At 47.3% G+C, this 25,247-nt stretch overlaps 1 pseudogene; it reads left to right on the top strand.

The window, feature by feature from the left end:
* The first annotated feature begins 3,094 nt into the window (after positions 1-3,094).
* On the top strand, positions 3,095-20,417 carry LOC121833246 (annotated as a pseudogene).
* The last annotated feature ends 4,830 nt before the right edge of the window (positions 20,418-25,247 follow it).

The raw sequence follows: 25,247 nt of genomic DNA, 5'->3' as shown, positions 1-25,247 counted from the left end.
CGCAGACAGACAGCGCCCGCTTTTTGAGTTCGCGTTGATACTACAGACAACGAAATAATGAACTCCGACAAACCCCGAAGTTTTAGCGAACTATTATCTCCAAATAACACCCTAAATTTCCCATAAAAAAATAATAAAGGAGAAAAACCCTCCAAAACCCGGAATTTTAGGCATCCTAAATCTTTCGAGGCAGACATTTAAACCAGGTTTATTATACGAGGGCAAATCAGAAAGTCTTTGCCTGAATTTTTTCATCCATATTAAAGCTGTAAATGCGAAGTCAGCATATTCATTCCCAGCGGTGGACCTCTCTTTGACCAGCCCGGCCTTTACTGCCGGTAGCTCCGCAGCACGGCGCTGCTGTCAGTTGTTGAAGATGGCGGTTGTGCTTCACACGTCCACTTCGTACGAGCAACGAAGTGTAATTCGTTTTCTATTGAGCAAAAGACAAACGCCCACCGAAATCTACAGGGAAATGCAGCCCACGTATGGGGAAAGGTTTCTCGCTTTGAGAAGTGCGAGGCGGTGGTGTTTTGACTTGCGAGTTCGCAAAGGGCCCTAAAGACTGGTATGACAATGAGCATTCGGGGAGCCGCACGAATTCTACCACAGGGCATCTCAAATTTAGTGCTGCGATTGAACAAATGTCTGCACTGGTTTAGCGACTATGTAGGAAAATAGTGAAAAGTACGTAGAATTGTACGTATGTTTGTAATTACCTGTATATGCCTTATTTTGGCTAATAGAAAATAGGAGCAAAGACTTCCTGTTTCGCCCTCGTACTTACAAACCCGGGAACAGAGAATGCGTCGAAGTAGCATATGCATGAAGTGTCTAGGTTGTTTATGCGTTATTTGTGCGATGATTGATTGGGCTGTTCTTCGCGGGGGCTAGAGTAACCGAACATTTCGCGTTATTGTAGCTCAACATATGTGTCCCTCGTCATCTGTACCGTGTGCTGCTTACATTTCGCGCCGTCGATTTGTTTACAAGAACATGCACTATAGTCAGTGATGTGTTAAGACGTCAGGTGCAGAATAGGCAAAGTATAAACCTTTAAAGGGTAACTGCAAAGAAAAAAAAGTTTTTTTTTAAACAGCCTAATTGGGACAAGCATGTCACAAAACAAATGTTCCGCGAAAAAAATTATTTTTTTCATCAATATTTACGTTACAGGACGTAATTTAGTAGAGTCAGAACCTCTCCACATTTGAAACTCCCGCTCTTTCGACCTCCGCGGAAGAGGAGTACGCCCCGCCCCTCACTCTCCTTGCGTTGCGGAGTTGAACGGCGCAGCGTCTCGACTTCCGGCAAGATCTGGCAACTACGCCAGGCCGCGGTATTGTCGTATTGTTTTGGTTGTTATGGTTTGACGCGGTTTGCGAGCACATGTAGCGAAGACGTGACCGGAGAAGTGCCCCTGTGATGTTCCCGGATGACGGAAAGTATCGTTCGTAATCGTCGTGCGCGCTTTGAAAGCGAAGGGAGTCACAGAATCCACGAGTGCGCAACCACAAGCCAAGGTTTACGACAGCGCTGCGTTGGTTTCGGCGATCTCGTTCTGTTTGCTGCAACACGGCGATGCGACAGAGCTGAAACGTTCGTGGTGTGTGTAATACGGTGCTAACACGGAGCGCAAATTGGTTGTTGTGGGGTTGACGTTCAACCAGATAAGTCCCGTCGTCGTCAGCTGATGCAGTCAAACTGGTCCGGGAGGACGCTGGGAACGTTTTTAAAAGTAAATCTGCCTCGTTCTGTTTCAAAATGCGGAAGTTTCCCGACGCATACCGTGAGTATAACGCTGCGGGCGTTTTCAACAAAATTACGTCGTTTTAATTGAACACTGGACTCCGAATTGTTGTCCTAAATCTGCCGTTTTTATGCTTCGTGTTGGACTGCGTTTGCACAGCGACGTGTTGCATCGTGCGGTGTGAATAAATTTCGGCACGATTTCGTACCTGCCTACAGATGCATGAACTGAGACCATTTTTACGTAGTGGTCATAGTGCTTATTTATTTTCTGTCTAGTCGCGGACGTTAGGTGCACACGGGGCGAATGTCGACGGCCTCCAGAGCGATATGACGAGAACGTAACTAGACACGTTGGTCGCTACGCGAACGCCCGATTGCCTCCAGCCAAATAGCATTCCTTTCGGGGCGACATGGCTGCTGGAAGGCTCACTGTCGTGATCACGCATCTGACATCTCCGAAAAGTCAGCATTTGCACGCGCAAACAAACAAACAAACAAACAAAAAAAAAAAAAAAACGCGCTAAGCAATCAAAGAGGAAGACGAAAGAACCGCGCTATGAAAGCCAAAACCCCACGTCGCTTCCTATCACTAACACCTGCGACAGCTGTTAAACACACACTGTTTCACTTCAAGAAGTACCTGGGTCAGTACGAAACGACGAAACACTGATCACTTAGGCGAAACGATTAGTCGAGGTAGGCGAGACAGGCGGTAGCAGAGACTTCGGCGGCCATGAAAGTATGGCGAAGCTTCTGTTTGTATGAATCCAAACGGAAGTGCCCGTCTTGTAAACCTTTTGTGAAGAATAATAACTCTCATCACATGGGTTATTCTTTAAACGTAAAAATATGCAGCTCTAAAGGAAATTGCAACATATAACAAAGGTTTAACAACCAAGATCTAAGCTGTCAATCAAACTCTTAGCCAATGAGAAACTTTTGGGATTGACGTCACATAATCACAACTTCGTGGCGCGCGATTTAAAACGGACGAAATAGCCGCAAACTAAAATGAGTCTCACGTAATAAATATTGCTGTGAAAAATGTTTTTTCTCGCGGAAAAATTGTTTTTTGACATGCTTGTCCCAATTAGGCTATTTAAAAAAAAAAACTTTTTTTTCTTTGCAGTTACCCTTTAAAAAGAACAGGCTACTTTTGTTTTAATACATTTGGGATTTAATTTAAGAAAAGTCAACTTAACAAGTATTTGTTAGTTTTTTTTTAGATGCACCGTTCCAATATTTGGGTGTTTTATCTAATAATTTATTTTTAATAATTATTAATAATAGATAAAAAAACTGCGCGTATCTCTTCCCTAAATTACAGTATACCATACATCCGAAATGGGACGAAGACACGGTAAATTATGACTACGCGATCCTGAAGTTGAACACCCCACTGGACTTCCGCGGTGCTCAAAAGGCGCTGATGCCAATCTGCCTTCCTGAGAAGAACCAAGTTTTTGATAACCGGACCTGCACTGCCACCGGATGGGGATACTTAAAAGATCGTAAGTGTTTCCGAAGTGACCGCTTTAACTAAGAATTTTGTACGAACCCTTCTTGATCATGCTGATATGGTCGCGCCACAGTAAGGTCACGGGTGACTGTGTCAACAAAGAAGCACTAGTACTGGCTTGACGTCATAGCGGGCAAACAATAGCTTTGCCCCGCATGGGAGGGGAAGCGTGGGGTAAGCGGTGAGCCGACCAAGAACTTTATTAGGAGAATACATGCAACTCCGCTTATTTACACTCGACAGCTCGCATTTCGCACCAGGTCCTTCTTTATTCGCGTGGACAGACTGCGTCGGAGATAACGCATGTGCATCGCACTCTCCGTCCATACTGTTGTACTCTCGTTCTGCGCCGAGGAAGAGCACTGCCGCCGACGCGCCGAGATACCGACTTCGCCAAGGCAGTAGAGATGTCTGTTTCCGCTGTCTCAAAGGCTGTCGTGACAATAGATCGCACGAGCCTCCCCTCCAAATTCTAAGGAAAAAATCTGGATGCTGCGTGCTGCCTGTCTCCAGCCGTTCGAAGTACGCAAAATCTGTCGCCTACAAGAGCATTCATAGAAAATTGGATTTCAGCGGAGTGTATACGTTGTCCCTAATTAAGTATGTGCACTGACACTCGACTCTTTTTCTCTACCTCCGCGGCGTAAAAATAGGGGCTGCGAAGTGGGTTTGGAGCGGCTGAACCCTAGCAAGCAAATATATGGCGAATAACCGACGAACTTCTCCCGGCGGCGTTTTCTCTTGTCGAGTCGTAAAAGAACTGGCTGTTCAGCGCATATCTAACAGACTTAGATATTGTTCACTCGGAAAACACCGTTACACGGCGCAGCGAACGCACGACGAAAGCCACGGGTCAATCAGGACATAGTACACGGTTTGGCTTCCGCCACTCTGTACTAGAAAGGAGGGGGGGGGGGGTAGTGTTAAGGGACTGGCGTGGCTCCGCAATGGGAGCCCGTGTAGAGATGCGACGCATCCCGGCGGAATGACCCAGCCAGTCCAATATGGTTTGTACAGCATTTAAGAAAATTGTTCAACGATCAATTAGATTCATCCGATAAAAATGAGTGCATTGATTCTTTCTCACCCCCTTTCACCCCTTTTCATTTGTCTAGCACCACTTGCCATTCGTTTATCACCGTTTTACTGTCGTTTAATGGCCATTTTCATTCCTTCATGACCCCTTTGGAATCGTCAATGATCCGTTTTTTAATATTTTTTACCCCCTTTTAATTTCTTTTCTCCTCTTCGCTTCCCGCTGCACGCCTCTGTCATCTTGCCTCAGCGGCAGCAGTCAAACGACGCTTATGCTCTTCCTCTGTCTCTGCCTGACGTCGCCGACGCGTGACCTAGGCATTCCTCTGTCGTCCGTCGCGGACACAGTCAGCCATATTACTTGTGGAAAGAACCGCATCCATCACCGAAGCGGCAACTGGGCTGACCCGCATTTCAAAGTGGCACGGCGCTTGCTCGTCTCTTGCTCCGCGCCAGCTGTACAACGCTCGTATTGGTCCGAAATTCTGACGTCATCACGGGTCACCCTCTTCCTCTCTTCCCGCCGCCGCGGTGAGACATTGAATCTGTGAACACCATACCTACTCACCACCTCACTCTCCTCGTGACATCATGAATGGCGCGGACAAACGGACGCACGGGCTGACATTGTCGAGTTTTTGTAAGAAGAGCGTTCTAATGCTAACGCATTAAATTAAGTAAAGATCGTTCGTGGAAAGTTTTGACCGGGGCCCGAGCTGCGCGAGCGCACGGAGGTGAATAGCTTTGGCCATAGCTTCTTACGTAAAGGACTCTTCTTCGGCTTCATAGTTACAGAAAGCGGTGTCAAGAAAATGGCACGAGGCATGTGCCGCTTGACTGACACCTGGCGAAGGTGAGATCGGCATTGCCGCTACAGTATTGCCGGAAAACTGTGAGATTTTATCCCTATCTAGATAATGGCTCTGAGACAATGCGTGTATCACGTATTGAGGAGAAGGAAACGCGCAATGCCTCGCTGAAGCGCGCATTTCTTTAACTTTCAAGAGTAGTAATGTGACCGCGGCTATTGCAGAAAGCTATCGAAGAGTAACTTAGATCGCAGCTAATCAAGCGTCACGTGATTTCAAGCTCCTGGAAGCGCAAGGCAAAATCAGAAAATCGCATCCTCTCAGTTCTAGAATAACTCTGATGGCTTGTAGCGTCTGCATGATACCCCTCGGGTATCTCAGCTATTCAGGTACCCAATATTTTTTAGATGTTTGGATATCGCACGGGCTATTGCATCTCTTGGCACGAGTGCGATGGATATACGTCCTTAGGACTCTATTTCACCATAAGTGCGAGGGAATTCGAAGAAACAATCGCAGTGCTTCTATTATCTATGACCTGCAAGGATGTCAAACCAGCTTCCATTGTGGTGGCCTCGCGGCCGAGCACGTATCCTTTTGCAGCGCAAATCTTTTAGCACCGCATTTGGTTTTACAGGAACGAGTAGTAATGACTCCCGGCATAGTGCAGCGACGTTACGTGCAAGACATGTACAGTGCGAACTTCGCCGAACTTATGTACAATTGCCTAGCGAGCAGCACGACACCGTAGAATCAGAGCTGAAAGGATTACTCCAGTAACTGTTTTCATAGAATCACCATTAAGTCCTGCCTCATCGCAAAAAAGTGTGAGGGTTTTTTATCGCAAAAATTGACTAGGCGTCGCCAGAGGCTCCTTCTCCGTCCAAATGTAGCGCCAACAGTCCGAACCAGATGACGAAGCTGCAGAATTAAGCCTTATCTTAATTAAATACTATATGTTATTTTCTGAAAATTTCAATTTGAAAATGGCGACCTATGCAGCCCTCAATTGCATGAATATCAGTGCTGAAAATGAACAAAAATGAGCCTCATTTTTCCATTGAAAATTTTAGAAAATCACATAACTTTGGTAGTTGGGTCGGACCGTTATCACTACAATTTGGCGGAGATAAGCGCTTGGTATGATTCATTTATTTTAAAATTTTCTCAATTTTTTTTGAGAGACGCTGTAGATCACGAAACAAAACTCGGCCTGAGCTCTGACGCTGAGATATACCGCAGCGCATGTTTCTTGCAAACATACGATGTACCAGAAAAAGACCGAGGTGTTAAGCGGCCGAAGAAACCAGGTAGCCAAACAAGCGCTGTGAGCTAAAGTCTTTTATAGAATTCACGATTAGCGTTTCTTACAAGTACCGACTACCACGTTTGGCAAACGCGGGACACAAGTACCAGGAGACAACAAACGAGCACCGCACCGCAATTGTCCTTCAGGAGCCACTCCATAGCCGCTCATTTTAGTGTTGCGCCACCACTTGCTTCCAAGCGTCGTACGAGGCACGGGCTCCGACATCGGCGTTTTTTAAGATTTCATGCTGCTTACAAGAGAAAGAACGCCATCAAATGCTGGAGTTACAGAGGCCACGTTTACATCATTGCGATCGTTTCGCATCGCATTAGCGTTTTTGTCGCCGACGCCATCGGGTGTCTGGTGCAGAGCAGTCACAACTGCCGATTGTCATGATCCAAAAGGGCCACTTTCTCAGCATTAGACACGGCGTCAGGGAGCTCGTGCAATATTGCATTGATCTATCGCAAACTGCTTTAACATTTGTGGAGGACGAAAAGGCGTTTTTTGTGATTATAGATTAAGCTTCAGAAAAATGGCGACCATGATTTAAAGCCACAAGATGGGCAAACGTCGTTACTCTGAAGCGTAGCTCATTAATTGCCGGTGACAAAGGCCATCATCTAGGGAAATAGTGTTGCGTGTAGTGTCGATTAACCTACCGCTTAAGCAATTATTGTTTCATCTGCGATTAGTTTCTTTACCGGATAATTTGTAACATTTTGACAAAAACAACCGCATCTTCACGTGGTGAATAATGTTGATTGGGTCGAAGCTCTGGTGGTGCTTGTCTGCGTAGACGCTGAGCCGCAGCATGCCGAGTCTTTCGTTCGTTTTCATTTATGTCACGCTGCGTTCAAATGCTCAAATGCGTATATAAGCACGTTCCATACCACACATTCTCTTTCTGATATGGATGAAAACGAACGAAAGGCTAGGCATGGTGCGGCTCACCGTCTACGCAGACAAGCACCACCAGAGCTTCACCCCAATCAACATCATTCTCGACGGGGAGATGCGGTTGTTGTTGTTGTTGAAGACGTTTATTGATAGGTGAAAATTTCACCAGTCAATTTGTTGCAGTAAGTTTAAAATTAATGGATAGGCGGGACATTAGCGATTTACAAGTAATAGTATAGCTGTGGTCCCGCCGCTTGGGGTATAGACCCCCTAGATATTAATGTCCAAGCCGGTCTCGCACCGAAATCCGAGCAGACCGGTCAGGACCGCGACACGCATGTCTTTGTCTTCCACTGGTTTACACCAGGCTTCGAAGCACGTAGGGCGGTGTTGTTGTTCTAGCGTGTTCAGAGATTTCGTCCTTTCTTCATAAAAAATCGGACAGTGCCAGATCAGATGACATTCCTCGCGCTTGACGTCTCGATTTCTGCAGTATAGATGCCGCCTTCGGAGCAGGCTTCTTCTTTCCTTTGCTTCTTTGACAATAGACTATAATCGTGGTTTACTGCCGTTGAAGCGTTGGCGAGTTTCGACTTCCTCTCACGGGCCGCTCGATCCCATCGCTGGGCGCGGGCCGGCGCGATGCCGGCCCGCGCCCAGCCTTCGGAGGGTGACTGTCGCCCTTAGCCTTCGGAGGGTGACTGTCTCGTGCCGTCGCAAGGTTCCCGAAGGAATGCTCGCTTAGGGGGGCTCGCCTCTGGCGTTGAGTTTGGTCTGCTCAATTTTCTTGTATGCTAATTTGATGCTGAGGATGGTTCCCTCGGGGTCGTACAAGTTGAAGGCGGGCGGTGGCGGTTCCACAGAGGGGGCTGGCCCCGGGTCCTGGCGTCGAAGGTCGATACGATTAAGCTTTTCGATCGCCGCCCGGTGCGCCCTCTCGCTGCCTGTGATGCCCGCGTGACCGAGAATTCACTCCACCCTGATGGTCAGAGGGTTTAGGTCGCGTCGTTCCAGGTTTTGCGCAAACCGGAATATTTCTCCGACTGCTCCGTGTGCCATGACTTGCTTCCTGAGCGCTCTCACGGTGGCCTGGGAGTCAGTGAAGACGCGCAGTGTGCGGAATTTGTCGCTCGATGTCGCGGCCGCGTCTTTGATGGCTTCAAGTACGGCTCTGACTTCCGCTTCCTGCGCAGATCCGCATCGCTGCAGCTCCGTTCTTTCCGTTGTCTTCTCATAAGGCCACGCCGCCGTGGCCGCCACTCCGTCTTTGAATGCTGCGTCAACGTACGCATAAAGTTCGTCGTCACCTCCGTTCTTCTGCTCGTGCCGTCGAGGGAATTTGCGCCTTCTGCCGGTGTTTGTCGCCGAGTTCATCCTTCTCGGGATCGGCCAGGCTGGGGTGACCGTTGTGTTCTGCCACGGTGGGATGGGATCCGGTATCCGGTTGTTGTTTTTTTTTTTTTTTTTTTTTGCCCTACACGAGCACGGGAGCACGTGCTCACATGCTCATGAGCACGAGCACCCGACGCCGGACATCGGACGGCCATACGGATATGGCTAGCCCCTAATCTACGCCCCTAGAAAAAAAAACAAAAAAAAAAACTTCCAACCTGCTTTTGTTAGGGTCAAGCACGATCTTGCACGGACGGCAAGGTCGTGTTAGCACGACCTTGCCGTCCGTGCAAGATCGTGCTAACAGCAACAGCAACAAATGCTCTCTTCGAGGATTTGGTTGGCGGGTTCGAATTCCGGCCGAGGTGCCCGCAATCTGACGGAGGCTTATTGCGGAAAAGGCGCCGTGTAACCGAGCTTTCGGCTGCACGTCAAAAGATCCCCAGGTGGTCCAAAGTAATCCTCAGTCCTCCGCTGGGGCGTGCCAGATGCCCGTCGTTGGTTTGGCACGTAAAACCCCCAAGAATTTATTTGATCTTGAGGATTTGGTGCTTGTGCCGCCATCCCAATGAACCCATATAAAAAAAAGTCTATCGAAAACTGCAACGTCAAGATCATTTATACTAATTCGCAAATACGAAAAAATTCAGTCGTCCCGCTAGGGTCTTCAAATTAAGATGTGTGAAACCTCCAGGAAGTACAAGCAATCGTTTTGTCACTTTTATTTTTCAAGTATTTTTAATTTCGAAATTGCCTCAAAACTCGCTCAAAAGAGTGAAATTGATTAAACAACTTCAGCGCTATTAGAGAAAATCCAAGAGTCCTACGACTTTCAATATATCTTCATAATGATGCTCAAAAAGTTTCAATACTTTGGTGCATTCTTGAAACACAGGTTTGTGTAGCAAGATCTACCCTTTGAGAGACGATGGGGTGAATCCCCGTTAAGGTTCCCAGAAAACACGAATATCTCTTCCGGCTCACACTTTACTGGTTTTACTTTTCTGGGAACAGAATCCGGAACTGTTTCCAACGTTCTTCAGAAGGTGGATTTGCCCACAGTTCCTTACAAAGAATGCAAGAACGACTACAGGTACGTAAACACGGTGGTTGAGGAGACCATGATCTGCGCTGATCCCAGACAAGGCGGAAAATCAACTTGCCAGGTGAGGGTATATCAAAACAACATCGTTTATTATTCTAAGAACAGTAGAACAACAATAACAAAGGTTTAATGAGACGTGCGATGCAGTTCATTTTGGTGACTATAAAAAAAAAAAACATGAACACGTGGGATTTATATGGCGTAATACCATATAAAATGCCCGTCACAGATTAAGTCCAAAATTAAGTAATTTTATACGTCGAATTTACAATTATAAGCGGTTAAAAGCAGTTTTCCTTATCTTGTACAAGTATTATACACCTAAAACAGAAAATATAGGCTGCATACGGAATTCCCGCCAGCTATCATCACCATCGCATGCCTTCTGGACCCGCCAAACTAGAGTTTTTTTTTTTTTTTTACCTTTCATTTGTAAACAAGGTGCATCTGCATTCAAATCGGTTTTCATAATATTAGAGCATTGTATTCACATATTACATTAGTGGCTTTTTAGAATCGATGATATTAAGATTATGTAAAAACTATTGTCGGGCATCGAAGTCAGGAGACCCGCCACAGGAGCAACGAAATGGGTCGTCCATGTAAGTGTAATGTCTTTGTGGGAGAGGTTGTGTGGAGGGATGGGACTGCACTGGCACTCCGTAATCATATTTGAGATATATGATGCTCACATTGTCGCGCCCAATGTCTTCGGGTGAAACTACCAGCACGAAAACGCTCAAACATGGCAAAATCTGATTATGTAGTTACACGAGCGCTCTAAACTTTCATTGAGTCAACGGCAGTTGACTCAGCCGCGATTGGCCGTAGATATCAGCGACGCCAAGTGCTATTAAGTGCCTGACGATCCTTGAGTTCAGCTGAGCTGCCTTATCTCAGTTATTCCCTGTTTCTTATAAATATGAACTGCCGTGGGACGTTACGAGCAATCGCGCCAATACACCACCAAGAGCGGGTCACGTGACCTACGGAAGGAGTACAGCGACGAGAGGGGATCGTAGTCGCGTGATGGGTTAACAACTCTGGATCGGTTGGAGTGTCACGTAGCGTTCGCTGCGCTCTATCATAAGATGTAGTTAAGTATAACTGGGGGCGTTCGACCCAATCGAGTTAAAGATGGTGGCGACCGCCGCATTGCCCCCGAGTGTCAGCGCCAGCAAAATACTTGCTATTGTAGAAGATTGGGGGAGGTGTGTAGAAAGTATCGTAACAGCAAACATTGTCGAAAGAGGTACACTTAGGGGCCAGAGCTGCCGCTAAAACAATCGCGGCACGTCGAGGAAGCCAACGCTCGGTGACCGCGGCCGTTGTGATGTCGGTGCCGATCAGACTTTCGTTGCGCATCTCTTGCTTGAATTCGCATGAACGGTTCGGATTATAGTTTCTTTACCTTAAAATATTTAAAACACGTTTATTTTATTTTATGCTATACGCTAATGAACGAAAAATGCGCCTATAATAACTTGGCAGTACACCGTGATAGGGTTGAAAACCCGTTCTTGATTAAACGGGTATATTAGGATGACACAGTCAACAGATGAAGGGATAAATTTTTGAGCCCTCGTATATTTAAATACGCGAGAAAGGTGCGTCAGTTCGACATCTGTCGCATTATTTGACATAGTTGTCATTCTTGAGCAAGTCTGACCCGTGCGGGGGCCGGTGTCGTGATGTTTTTTGATGATTTAATTATCCAGGAATTGACTGGATTTCTTGTGAACCGCTACCAGATTGCAGACATGCTTCTGAGTGTATAGAGTTCCTGAATGTTTTCAAATTTCTTTACCTCTCTCAAGTTGTTCTTCAGCCTACCCGAGGAACCTCCATGCAAGACCTATTTTTTTACGACTGCCCCTGACATAATTGAGCGCGTAAATGTTTTTGAAGAAATTAGTGATCATAAAATGGTGGTAACTGAAGTTGAAGTGGCGACTCAGCACCCCCGCAAACAGTTTAAAAAAATTCATGACTATTTAAAGGCGAAAACGAATAAAATATGCACAGTTATGATGATCTTTTTAGATAACTTCGAGCGGTCCTTCCGCTCACGATCCGTCGAAGAAAACTGGTCCGCATTTAAAAACTAGCTGAATTGTATTCTCAACGACTTCGTTCAAGAATAAAAATTCCGAACAACCCTTTACCGTCCGTAGTTTTCTAAAATACTCTTAAGTCTCTTCTTAGCAAAAAGAAACGCTTGTGCAACAGGGCCTTGGAAAGCAATGATAACCTACCTTGGGACTTGTATAATTCCAATTCATCTATATGTGTTCTCGAAGTTAAAAAAAAAGCTAAAACAACTTTCTACAGAGATGACTTAAATAATCTTCTAACGTCAAATCCAAAAAAAAAAAAATTCTGGAATTGCATAAATCCGCCCAAAACAAGTTCTAATCGTAGCTTTACGAATGCGGAGGGAAATAGATGAACAAACCTTGAAACTGCTAACAATTTTAATGAATGTTTTAGTGAAGTTTTCACCAACGAATCGTTTCCGTTACCTTCTTGTGAATTGACCTATGTCCATGTTCTTTTGAAGATCACGTTTGTTCACGCGGTATAGGAAACATCATCGAAGGCCTCCCTTATCGTGCTTCGCCAGGCGTAGATGGCATTAACACTAAATTATTGAAAATTACGCAGCCATTTTCTAGCACATACTAGCTTTGTGGTATCAGCAATCTCCCGAAGAAGAGAATTTGCCGAATGACTGGAAGCATGCAAAAATTATTCCTGTTCACAAGTCCGACGACACGTCATGCTTAAATAACTACAAACCTATATCGTTAACGAGCATCCCCTGTAAAAATTTAAGAGCATATCATATATAGTCAGATTATTGATTTTGTTTTGGAGAATGACATTCTTTTTGAGGGACAAAATGGCGTTAGAAAAGGAAAATCGTGCGAAACGCAACTTTTCGAGCTTCTAACTGATCTTTATGAAAACGTTCATTCGCTCCAACAGACCGACATCATATTTCTAGACTTTGCTCAGGCATTTGACTGCGTACCACACCAGCGGATATTACAAAAGCTTGAAACATTGAATATGGACCCCTCACTTATATTTTGGATTAGACAATTCCTTAAAAAATTCAATCCAATCCGTTGCCATTCCTAATCATTATCATCAAGCACTATTGTTAAGTCTGGCGTGCCCAAGGGCTCCGTCCTGAGAACCCTTCTTTTTCTCATATATATAAATGATCTCCCTGTTAATATTTCTTCATCGATTCGACTCTTCACAGAAGATTGTTTGCTGTATAAAAAGATAGTACATACAGCCGACACCTGTACCCTTTAAAGCGATCTCAACTCTATTGCTTCATGGTGCAACAGGTGGCAGATGCGAATTAACATCGACAAAACCGAATGTATGACTGTGACAACAAAAAAAATCATCAATCAGTTACAACTACGCTATCAATGGTGTTCCTCTGGAAAAGGGAAATAAATATAAATATCTGGGTGTTTTCATTTCCGAAACTCTTAGTTGGCACGATCATATTAACTTCATAGTTGAAAAAGCAAGAAGTTCCTTGGCATTCAAAAGACGGAAGTTGTATTTAGCTCCCCCTGAAACTCGTTTGCTAGCTTTTAAGTCCTTTGTCAGATCTCAGCTTGAATACACCAGCATCATATGGTCTCTCCACTAGGTTTACCTGATTGCCCATATAGAAAAAAATCAAAACAAAGCCGCGCGCTTCATATATAGTGACTATTCACCTTACACGAGCGTTTCGGCGCTAAAAAAGGGCTAATTTATCCTGATCAGACGCCAGCCGCAAAGTCTCCCGTCTGGCGTTCATCCACAATATTTATTACTCTGATATTAACCTTAAGGAACGCTGATTGCCTCCCCATCATCGCATCTTTCCAAGACATGATCATCCTCACAAAATTCGCTTATAAAATTGTCTCACTAACCAATTTAGCTACTCGCCATTACAGCTCACCATTAAAGAGTGGATTGACTGAACGTTGGCACTAGTTACACGATCGAGTGCAGAGGTGAACGGTCTTCGAAAGCTTAGGCCGGTGGTGCGCCTCGCGGATTCTGGCCAGTGTCCAGGTGTAGCGAAAGTGTCCCGCCGTTTAGTCATCGTGAACCTCTCCCGCCGTCGACAGAGGAAAAGGGTTGGATAATCGTGGCAGGCTTGGAAGATCTCTCTGCGAAGGCCGCTATGGACCACCAAAAGCCATGTCGTCTTGTTGTCAGCAAAGTACTTTGTGTACTTCGCTGTGGAATGGCCAAGGACGGCAAAGCTCAGGAAAAAACTCGGGACACAGTAGTATGCCGGCTTTCCAAGAGCTAGTCGAGGGCGCGCAGTTCAGGATCATCCCGTTCAAGTTATGCCATGTTGTCGGCTTTCATTGGGCTGAGGAAAACATCGTCCTCCTCTTCGTTGTTAGTACGCTCCAACGCCAGCTTTAGGGGGCACTCGAAAGACAATTGGCGTTACTGTGCTTGCGGACAGACTTGTAGACCACAGTCATATATAATTTGTGCAGTCGGAAACTACAGCGAGCTAGGCGTCCTGTGGGGTTCTTTAAGCTTGCGAGCCAGCAGAGCGAGTGGGGTCTGTTTCCACGCGGAAAGGACTTCTATACAATTAGGGTCGGAACTTTGCTATCACCCAGACGAGTGCCATGCACTCTTTTTGTGTCCTTGAGTGGTTGCACTCCACCCTAGGCAGCGTCCTCCTTGCGTGCGCTATGACCCGCCCTGTGCCGTCCTGCCTCTGGACCAGGTACGGCGCCAGGTCCGGTATTTTTGGCTTCGGTGTGGATTTTTGTTTCCGGAAACTGGTAAAAGTGGCCAAGGACTGGATTGGTTTTAATGTGTCGTTTCTGTTCGTCGAATGCCCACTTTTACGCTTCTGTCCCCTCGAATGTTCCGGCGGCGTCCTTCGTGAGGTGCGTCAGTGGTGCAGAGAGCTTGGAAAATCCCGGACAAAGCACCTATGGTTAACATAAAAGCCCCGAATCTTCTTATAGCCTTCTTGTCAGACGGCTGTGAAAATGCTGCTACAGCGTGTCTTCTCAGGGAAGGACGAACGCTTTCACTGCTCACAACGTGGCCCAGGAATTTCAGTTTCTTATAAGCAAACCGAAATTTCGTCGGCTCGAGGGCGAGTCCTGCGATCCTGACAGCTCAGCTCGGAGTCGTCTCAAGTGCCCGTTGATGCTGCCGGCGAACACCAGAACATCGTAACTGCAGACGAGGCTGCCCTGCACTTTTCAGACCGGCGAGAACGGTGTCCATTACACGCTGGAAGACCGCTGACGCCGTGCATAGCCCGAAGGGCATCACTTTGAATTCGAACCGTCAATCCAGCGTGACGAAGGCCGTCCTCTCGCGACCGCTTTCGCCGACCTCGGTCTGCCAGTATGCACGATTGGATCTATCGAAGAAAAATATCGGGAGTCGCGAAGTCGGTCCAAAGTGTCGGCGATGCGGGGATGCGGATAGAAAACCTTCTTAGTCACCGCGTTCGGTCACTGATAGTCGACGCAGTATCTGAGGGTTCCGTACTTTTTAACTAACACCTTTTGTGAGACCCATAAACTGCTTGTCGACTGGATGGTGTTTTTGTCGAGCATTTCTTTTATTTGCTACTGAATGATCTTCCTCTATTTCACGGGTACTCGGTTCAATGAGTTGTCTTCCAGGAGCTCGGCGTCGTCAGTAACAATGCGGCGCTTCCCTGCAATCGTTCGTGGCACCCTTGAGGAAGTAGCAAGGCAGTCAGGGACCTGAAGAGAAGTTAAAGCGGTCGTCCTCGTGCTGGAGAAGGAAGCTTCGGGTCGATTTCCAATTCTGTTGGCGGCGTAGTATGAGGCTACGAAGATGACGGGTCATCGCAAAGTGCGGGTATCACGGCTGCCCCAGACTCCCTCAATGTGACCCACGGCGGTACCTTTGGTGAGGTGTTGCGACTCTTGACGGAAGTTTGTAACGTGGACTGCGGCACGTCCGTCTTGAAGCTTAGTTACATCGCTTGCGACTCCTCTTTCCTCTTTTTTAAATAGCAACAGGACGCTGCCCTAGAGCCGAACTTTTAGGCAGGAAGCGTCACCAGAGACGACGGCTATCAAAACACTGGACTGTGACAGCAGGTTCACATGGCCGACGAGTACTCGAACAGGGGCTCCCTTTATCATAGATCCGTTTGGTGTTGGGCAAGGTTGTCGGAGTGTCAACCCGTTCTCGTCTAGATCGATGACCGCACCGTACTCGAACATAACATCCCTCGAACGATCCTCAAGAACAACAAACTTTATCGGGCAGTTTTCTTCGTGAATCGTGACTCGGGCGGTGCACTTTCCAACGAAGTAAGGTGTCCTCTGGCAGTTCGTATCTGAGGCAACCCTACGGTGCAGTGACTTTCCGAGGGCGCCGAGAGAGTCTTCCACTCAAAGTGGAGTAGTCCGCTGCGGTATGTACAAGTGCCGACGCGTCGAGGCCGTTGATGACAGCGTTGAGTTTGTTGGACATTCTTGTGAAAGCGTTGTTTCGATGAGTGGCGTCGCAAGAGTGCTTGCTCTTCGGCGATCTTGGATGCTCTTTACGTCGTCCGCCCACGGACCTTCCACCTACACGGGTTGCCGCCCTTTGTTTTTCCGGCGGTACAGGGGGAACATACTCTGACGGCGGATCTGCGTAGAGGCGATGGTGGGCGGTGGGGTGACGGTGAACGGAAACCGCGGCGGGTAGACGGCCCCGGAGATGGCGACAGGCGGAGGTATTCGCCGATGTCCCGAGGTGCTTGCGGTATCTTGGGCACTGGCCGCTCGGGTGAAATCCTCAGAGCCTAAGCTGGCTGTGGTAGCAGCGGTGATAGATAGACATGCCCAGCCTCTCCATAGTGGAGGCATATTGGGCGCCTGCCTGACGCCTCCACACGTTGGTCTTTCGAGGACTACGTTGCTCCTGGTGGGGAATATACTCTGGCGATGGGGCTTCTCATCGTGGTGCCCCCGAGCACTGCCGAAAAGACGGGAGCGGCGGGTGACGAGCTACGGCGGCGTAGCTGGAGCGGTTGATGAACTTTTTTTCCTTAATGCCTCAGAGATTGAGGGCGAAGCCGGGCTTTAGGCAGCAGGTAGGAGTTTGTGATTTCCTCCCTGACGACGATCCGGGTGATCTCGCTGATTCCCGGAGTGTTGCGACTGGACGGCGAGAGGGGAGCGAAGCCTTAAAGCCTTTGGTAATGGGAGGCTTGTGCTTGAAGAGCACCTTTCATGTTTGTGACGAAACCTTCGACGGTGGCAGGCGGGTTTCGCGCAAGGCCTCAGAAGATGTTTTTTTCCCTCCCGGCATCGGGACACGCAGATTGTTTCTCTTCAGGAGCTTGGATGGAACAACTTGGATATACAGTCACACTCACAGGCACACAAAAGGAAACAGACTCGCAGCGCCGACTAGCAACTAAGTCATATTTTTATTCTTGCTCAAATCTTCAACTTCTCCTTCGCCGTTAATGAGAACATTTTAAATTTTTTACACACCAGAAACCAAATAGCTAATAAACAGTAATAGATAACGCTCGTTTTTCATCATCAAATGCACGTAAAACTGCGCTGAATCTTTCAGCAACCGCGTTCGCAACCGCTTCGCGAATGTGGTTAAACCACCAGTGTGAATGAGGCATTGGAGAGTTTTAGTAGGTTGTACGCTACAGAAAGCGGGCCCATCGGGAGCGTGATCAATCCATGCTTCGAAGTGGCGGCATGAGCTCCCACTAGCAAAACGGAGCTCTAGCGTGCGAACCGCTAAAAGGACCTTTTGTTTTACTGAACTGATAAAGCCGAAAGGGAGGACTTGCAGTTGTCCCAGCGCGAGCTTAAGAGCTTCGATAAATCATCTTGTGAGCCTGGAGACTGCAGGCGCAGCCAAACTACGCCAAAAAGAAATAGGCGCATGTCGGAGGCCGGGCGTTCGAAAGACACGAGCTACCGCTACTACGGTTCTCTCCTTGAAAGCGACTATAGGCCAATGCGCTGTTTACGAGCAAGCCCTCGCGAGCTGTGCGCACTGCGCCTGGGCAGAAACCAGGTTTGCTTGAAGTGTACCGTCTGTGAATGTGCCCTGCCAATAGCAGTTACACCGGAGCGGCGTGACGTCAACGCCGCGTATTAGTGTATAGGTGACTACGCCGCTGTGCTGCCTGGAATGCGTCATTGACGCAGGTAATGACTGTCCTATCTTTCCCATACGCTAAAAGTGGTCTCGAAGTTGCAACAAGGGTTGTCACAAAAGCCGGCCTCTCATGCTGTCGGATGTTACGAGCCTGCCGGTTGGAAGTCACGGTTTAGAGAACCACCTGACAGAACATGCGCTCCGTGTTTACCTGTAAACCTAAACCCATGCAGATATAGTTAATCCTCTCTCTGCCTCTGGATTGTTCAATTCCATAGACTTCGAAAAGGCGATCACGATTCCCCTTGTTCTACCTATACTATTTAAAGGCAAGAATGCTGGAGAAAAAAGTATGCCGTCACCATTGGTTTTTACATCAAAACATGGAATGTTTCTTTTTGGGGTACGCATTGATCCCAGAAATTAGTTCGTTCGTCCGTCATTGCGATTCCCGGTAAATGTATAACCGGGCAATTGACGTCACATCGGTGTGAATTTATGGTGTAACGTCATTCCATGGCGTCATTTGATGTGGTCACTTAACGTGACGCCGTGGTGCCAAGTCGTAGTACTACGAGGTAGATACACATTACGTGATGCCAATTGTTGCGCTAAATTTAGCGGAGACACGATTCAACTATACGAAGCTTTCGAAGACCATTTTAGAGCGCAGCTCTTAGGGCTCATTCACACTGGAAGCGGATCCGCGTTCGCAAAGCGGTTGCGAACGCGGTTGTATAAGGATTCAGTACAATTGCACGCGCACACGATGACATCAAATGCGCGTGCAATTGCACTGGATCTTTATACAACCGCTTTCGCAACCGCTTCGCGAACGCGGATCCGCTTCCAGTGTGAATGGGGGGTTAGGGGCCCGTTTCCGGCTTGAGCGGCGTCGGCGTCGGCGTCGGCGTCGGCGTAACCGCGCGGTGCATCATGGGAAATGTCCCATAATGCACCGCGCGAGCCCCGCACCGGGGTCACGTGACTTCGTGGGGGGGCACGTGACCCCCCGAGGTCACGTGACCCCCGGAAGTAACATGACTCCTCTGAGGTCACGTGACCTCCTCCTCGAGGTCACGTGACTCCCCTGAGGTCACGTGGCCCCCTCCTCGAGGTCACGTGACCCCCCGAGGTCACGTGACCCCCGCCGATGTCGCGTGACCCCCCGATGACGTCATCGACACTGATGACGTCACCGGCATCCACATCGTCATCGTCATCATCACTGATGACGTCATCATCAGTGATGATGACGATGACGATGCGGATGCCGGTGACGTCATCAGTGATGATGACGATGACGATGTGGATGCCGGTGACGTCATCAGTGATGATGACGATGACGATGTGGATGCCGGTGACGTCATCAGTGATGATGACGATGACGATGTGGATGCCGGTGACGTCATCAGTGATGATGACGTCATCAGTGATGATGACGATGACGATGCGGATGCCGGTGACGTCATCAGTGATGATGACGATGACGATGTGGATGCCGGTGACGTCATCAGTGATGATGACGATGTGGATGCCGGTGACGTCATCAGTGATGATGACGATGACGATGTGGATGCCGGTGACGTTACCGACATCCGCATCGTCATCGTCATCATCACTGATGACGTCATCAGTGACGTCACTGATGTCGTCACCGGCAATCGCATCGTCATCGTCATCATCACTGATGACGTCGTCAGCAACGTCACTGATGACGTCACCGACATTCGCATCGTCATCGTCATCATCACTGGTGAAGTCATCAGTGACGTCACTAATGACGTCATTGGTACCCGCATCGTCATCGTCACTGATGACATCATCAGTGACGTCAGTGATGACATCATCGGCATTGGGGGTCACGTGACCCCCAAGGTCACGTGACCCCCCAAGGTCACGTGACCCCCCCTGGTTAGTCTAACCCCCCCCCCCCAGCGCCCTTCCCTCCTCCTCCTCAAGAGCTGCGCTCCAATTCGGCGTTACAGGGAGTTGTAAGCGGCTTTCACTTTTTTTTTCCCACCTTTACCGTTCTTATTTCAACCACTATGTTCTCAACAGAGACGCCGTACTGCGAATGCGCGGCGCTAGCATTAAAATATGTTATTTTTCACTCCCCAAAGCGACAATTTATTAGAGATCCCGCTGATATTTTTTTCCAAGCTGATCTGATCTTCAAGGATCAGAAGTACAGCAAATTTTGTAATCCCGGACTTACTTCTGTTTCGTCGACTCGTGCAACATGCTTTCACTTCCGCCCAGGGTGACTCCGGAGGACCTCTTCAATGCTCGAGGTCGGACGGCCGTTACGTCCTCGCAGGGTGCACATCTTGGGGTGCAGTATGTGCAAAGGCAAAGCAGCCAAGCGTCTTTGCCAGGGTATCGACACAACTGGACTGGATCGCCAGCGTCGCTGGAACAACACCATGAGTTCCCTGTAGTCTTCTGGCCACCATGCGTCGCATTATTAAACCCCTGCAATCATGGCGCCCAGCCTTCTTTTATTGACCTCTTTTAACGCGAATATTTGCGAAAGCAATTGGCGCCTTGTGGTTGCAAGATCCTGTAATCAATAGGTACGTGGCGTTGAACATTTGAATAGGGAGTATTCACTGGCGGCCATAGCTGTGTGCGCGAATGCTGTGCGCGTGCTGATGGCGAGCTTCCACAGTTCTTTTGCAACGTGCATCCCGCACCATCAAGAGTGCCGGTCTTAGCAGCCCATTGATGTGAGCTCTAAACAGCACCCACAAATATGGCGTCCAGTGAACACCCCCTATAGGTTGAATAGGTATGCGGCCGGTGAACATTTCAACTCCGACAAATTCAAAGCACGACTCTCTTCGAAGCACCTCCTCGGTGTAGTGTTTATTTCCTGTTCTGTCGCCCTTTTGGGCTGGCGCGTGGCATCCTGTGCAGGCCTGGCTTGCTGTTGGGCTTGCCTCAGCCTATGTCGCCACACGTAGTATGGGACACAACGTGGGAAGAAATTCTACTAGCGTAAACTAGGTTATGTAATTGGAATCTGCAGGCTAATGGCACTCAATGAGACGCTATCTTCCTTGATTACTCGTTTTTTGCTGCTGTCTCTTGTCCCGTAGCTTTGTTTGCCATCCATATATTTTGTGTATGAAGCAGAATTGTAACGTAAACTAAACCAGATAGCATGCTCGTCCGTGCAGTCCGTGACACGGCACTTCATCTGGCATCACGTGACTTACGGTCGTCAACGTTACTAAATTACCTCAGTTGTAGAACTAGTGCGCAGGGGGGGGGCTTCCCCCGCCTCCTCCCTCACTCACTTCGATGAGCCTCCCTTCGTATGAGGCGTCATCTAAATTTTTGCTTCAAAGATGTGTGTTCTATTGAGCATGGCTGATTTCCATCTGGGCGTTGTGCATCGAAATGATTGTGGGTGTTTTCAGACAAGTTTGGCCGACTTGTCCGGTGACCGTTTTGAATTGTTACACAAAAAAAGGAAAGTCGTTTACAATTTTCTGTAACGCCAAATAAGAGCGCAGCTCTTGAGAAGGAGGCGAAGAGGGTACAGAGGGGAAGGTATGCCGCTCCTCCCCTTCCTCCCCCTCTCCTCCTCCTCTCCTGCTCCCCTCCTTATTAGCGGGAAATTTCCGCCAAATTTCCCGCTAAATGTAGCGAAAATTACCCCGCTAAGTCCAGCAGGGAATATTTACCCGCTAAATTTAGCGGGAAAAGTTGCTCGCTAAATTTCACGAGTTAATTTTTCCCGCTAAATTTAGCGAGGAAACTGAATATGTGTTTAGTTCACGTGACATCAGTTTCCACGCTAAATATAGCGGGGAAATTGTCACGTAACATAATTTAACGCTCACGGTTACGCCGATGCCGTCAACGACGCCTCTAAACCCGGAAACGGGTGCCAAAGAGCTGCGCTCTAAAATATATTCTGTAGATTCAACATCAACGTCCATGAAAACAAAGACAAAATCAGGGGCCGCTTGCTAGAAATCTTGCCTCAAGTCTTGGCTCAAGTCTTGACTCAGGCGCCTGGCGGTCTCTTTTGAGACCGCGACTGAGACCAAGACGGATCCAGCACGGTCTTCGGCGCGGTCTTGACTCAAGTCCGGACTTGAGTCTGGCACCCAGACCGCCAAGAACGGAGTGAGCAGTACCTAGAGAGGGAATCTAGGGAAAACTGAAGAAATACCGGAGAAAACAGAGGGTGCGTTCCAAATCTACTCGAGTGGATCCGAGTTACCCTGGCAGATCATGTCACGTGACAACAAAAATCGAGTAATGCCGGATTCGGGTAGGTTTTCGATCGCAAAGGTACAAAACCTTTACCCTAGAGTGAGACCGAGTAAATTTTGGAACACGGCCGAAGATTCCGGACGTTTAAGTGACGAGTTGTGACCTCCTGTCCAATAAGAAAGCGCCGGCGACGCGAGGCGGCAAGCGAGAGATCGTCTGCTTCTGCTACGCTAGGATCGGTTTGGGCAAAGAGAAACGACGACAGTCGCAAAACTGCGGCACATGTCTCGTACATACCGTGGTTCCGTGCAAAATAGAAAAAAAAAAAAAAAAAGAGTCAGCGATGCGCGGTTTTTGGTAGAGTTTAGTGCGCATCAACGCTGTCATATTGCTTCGTATCGCGATCGTCTGTCACCACCGTCGTCGACGTCCAGTGCGTACGCCGAATAAAGTTGTTTACATAAATGCCTGCGTGTCCTTAATGCCCAATTTTTTAAGAAAAAAAAATGCGCTGGACGTATTTTCTCGGAAGCATTTGCAATAAAAGTTGATAATTATGTTTCGATCATTAAGTTAGCAGACGACCGTCTGAGTTTGCTGCACGCAGACATGGATGTTGCCGGTCCATCACGGATGCCTCCCAAGGTAAAGAAATCAAATTGGTCCGAAGATGATAAGTTTCAATTGGTTTACGAAATCGAGAAACGAAAACGTATAATTAAGAACAAATTTAACAACAATATTACAAAAGCTGCTAAAAGAAAAGCGTGGCAGGAGATCGCATCCGTGATGAATTCGCGGCATCCATCGACGCTGCGCACTGTGCCGCAACTCAAAAAGCAGTGGCAGAACCTCAAATCTCGCAGCCGCGCGGAACTGACCCTCTCGAAGAAAGCACACTCCACGACCGGTGAGTTTACTATACATGTTTTTACTACACATAAAAATGAAGCACACATTCTGTTGGCTAAAGAAGTTTTTTATCCACTTTCTCATTTTCTTGGCTAAATTATAGAAGAAATTAAGATATCAAGCTATTAATACAATCAAATCAAAACAATGAATGTGCTTGCTGCAATCAGATAAAATCTAATGCTCAAACAAAATATAGAGAGAACCTTGTCTTCCACAGGCGCAGGGCGCAACGACCACACGCTGACACCGCTGGCTGAGGCTGTGCTGGCGGTCATCGGTTCCACAAGCCCCAACCTTCTGGGTATCGAAGGAGGCGTAGACACCGACGAGTGAGCTGTCATGTTACTGCTATTTGTACGAAGTCTAGCCTTTCGAGATTCACACGATTGGGGGTTCTACTAGCAAAGCTAATATTGTATTCATAATCATATCTGAAGTTCGCAAGTACTAAATACTGGGCCACTCAAAGAAATGTTCTGGTGTGTTCTCTCCAGAGCAAGAAAGAACCGTGCACATCCAAGAACTCTAAAACTTCGAGCCATGTTACCTGAAGTTAAAGTCGAGCTAGGCATGTCAATGAAAGACCACTGCGCTCATCAATGATGATCATAAAAATAATATAAACAAGAATAATAATAATAGTAATTATTGGATTAGGAGAGCCACGGCACTGCAGAAAGGCAGCAGCCCGTGCAAAGTACGCCCGCAATGCCACATCTTCTGACGGTGATTATGTGATGATGTAAGATCACGACCTAATCTTGTGAGATGCAAGATTAAAATGATGGTGATTATGAGCCGACATGTACATGGGGAGGACGACGCAGTCTTCTGAACATCGCAAGCGCCGTTGGCCGAGTCTTGAAAGTTTGGGAAAGAAAAATGATAGCAGACTTAGGCTGGTACACTGCTGAAATGGTAGAAGGTATATCTTAAAAAGGTATCATGCAATCCGAACAAGACAAAGAGGATTGTGTTTCTACTACACTACCATTACAAAATACATTATACTCTCATGATTTCAAACTCCAGGAAGCCATGAATTTTGTTTGATTTATCAGAAATTTATCTAAATAATGATGCAAGATAAATATATGATTTGCCTTATGAGTGGCTTCACATACACAGAAGATATTTCATGCTTTCCTTTACATAGGCCTACTGATCATAACCAGGTATGCTACACATGAAACATTCGTGAAATGTAAGACAAAAGTTTATTTATCCCTCAAAAATGTTCATTGTTGTGGGCTGTTCAAAGAGCACATGACAATTCAAAACGAAATTCAGTTTGTTCATCGGGTCAAGAAGTTGTCTAGTGTGAACTATTAAACGGGGGACAAGTGAACAATAAAAGCGGTCACTGCACCACGGTTTTCATAGCAACTTGTGAGGACGTTGTGACTTGCCCATGCTATGCCACTTAAATTCAATGCCGTTGTCCTGTAATTCATTATTTTTGTTCTTGCAGCCATTTTGTTTAGTACACATCTTTCCGAGCATCGGTGCACTGCAGAGGGAACACCCATGGATCTGTTGCTTCTCCGCAATGTGCCGGCGCTCGGTGTACGCCATGCTACCAGATCACAGCGTCTGCGCAAGTTGCTGTAGAAATTTCCGCATGAGCCCCGTTGAGTGCGCTTATCACCGAGCACCGGTGCATTGCAAAGAAGCAACAGCTCCATGGGTGTTCCCTCTGCATTGTACCGGTGCTCGGAAAGAAGCACACTCAACAAAAGGGCTGCAAGAACAAAAAATATGAATTACAGGAAAACGGAATTCGGTTTAAGTGGCATATGGATACACTAAGAACATAGCGAGACAACCAAACTTAGGAAATTTGTTTGAATTAACCAGAAGTATAATATCAGAGTTTGAATTATCGCAAGACTACCGTATACAGGCTAGACGTTTATGAAGTCAAGCTGAACTATGACAAACAGCAAAAAAATATATTGTTTTATGTTGAAAATTCTACTGCTACGTAGACCCAAAGGTCACAGACACAAAGCTTGGACCTCATTTGCTTCAGGTCCGTTGTATTGAGACGGCAAGTCAAATGAATGAAGGCACAAAGCTGAGACAGTCTGTTGCATAAACATATTTGTGCGAGAT

Source organism: Ixodes scapularis, unplaced genomic scaffold (assembly GCF_016920785.2).
Source record: "Ixodes scapularis isolate PalLabHiFi unplaced genomic scaffold, ASM1692078v2 PGA_scaffold7__128_contigs__length_106722199, whole genome shotgun sequence".
Taxonomy (NCBI): domain Eukaryota; kingdom Metazoa; phylum Arthropoda; class Arachnida; order Ixodida; family Ixodidae; genus Ixodes; species Ixodes scapularis.
The sequence above is the reverse complement of the archived record's forward strand: the minus strand, read 5'-3'. Positions and strand labels throughout refer to the sequence as shown.